The sequence below is a fragment of the Cupressus sempervirens genome, chromosome 7 (assembly GCF_028749045.1).
Source record: "Cupressus sempervirens isolate cs-2001-9-10 chromosome 7, ASM2874904v1, whole genome shotgun sequence".
Taxonomy (NCBI): domain Eukaryota; kingdom Viridiplantae; phylum Streptophyta; class Pinopsida; order Cupressales; family Cupressaceae; genus Cupressus; species Cupressus sempervirens.
In genome coordinates this window covers 691,444,786-691,445,966 of record NC_143124.1, presented here as the reverse complement: position 1 = coordinate 691,445,966, position 1,181 = coordinate 691,444,786, and positions in this window count along the sequence as shown.

Below are 1,181 nucleotides of genomic sequence, written 5' to 3'. Positions count from 1 at the left end.
CACCGAGTAGACGCGGTGAGGGCTGGCAACCGCTGCCAAACCTTTTTCCGAAATTGCGCCATCTGAGTGACAAGAAAACATGATCTAAAGCAGAGTCCAGGAATAGCACCCTCGAGGGTGGGCTTCACGCCCCTCTAATTGATTCAACGTCGGCGTCCACCGTTTCAAAATCCGACATATCCATCCGCCCTGACAGCGGCGTTGAATCAATGAGGGGGGCACGGGAGAGGCTCGCGGACACCACCTCTCCCCTTGTAGCCGCGATAGGCAAGCAAAAAATTTTGCTAGAGCGCCAAGCACCCACCTCATGGCTAGAGACAAGGGCTCGCCATTAGATCAACTTCGAAATCGCTGAACAGACGCGCTGTAGAATGGCAACCGCTGCCAAGTCTCTTCCGTAGTTGCGTCGGTCGAGTGATCGAAGAAGGTGATCTAAGAGAGGGTCCAAGCGCAGGCATTCGTTGGGGGATTCGGCGCCGATGGCATAAATTTATGCAATACCCAAGCAAGCAACACCGGACGGAGGTGCTAGACGAGGGCTCCCATTTTAGATCGAGTTTTAAAATCACCGAGTAGACGCGGTGAGGGCTGGCAACCGCTGCCAAACCTTTTTCCGAAATTGCGCCATCTGAGTGACAAGAATACATGATCTAAAGGAGAGTCCAGGAATAGCACCCTCGAGGGTGGGCTTCATGCCCCTCTAATTGATTCAACGTCGGCGTCCACCGTTTCAAAATCCGACATTTCCATCCGCCCTGACAGCGGCGTTGAATCAATGAGGGGGGCACGGGAGAGGCTCGCGGCAACCACCTCTCCCCTTGTAGCCGCGATAGGCACGCAAAAAAGTTTTGCTAGAGCGCCAAGCACCCACCTCATGGCTAGAGACAATTGCTCGCCATTAGATCAACTTCAAAATCGCTGAACAGACGCGCTTTAGAATGGCAACCGCTGCCAAGTCTCTTCCGCAGTTGCGTCGGTCGAGTGATCGAAGAAGGTGATCTAAGAGAGGGTCCAAGCGTAGGCATTCTCGTTGGGGGATTCGCGCCGATGGCATAAATTTCTGCAATACCCGAGCAACACCGGACGGAGGTGCTAGACGAGGGTTCCCGTTTTAGATCGAGTTTTAAAATCACCAAGTAGACGCGGTGAGGGCTGGCAACCGCTGCCAAACCTTTTTCCGA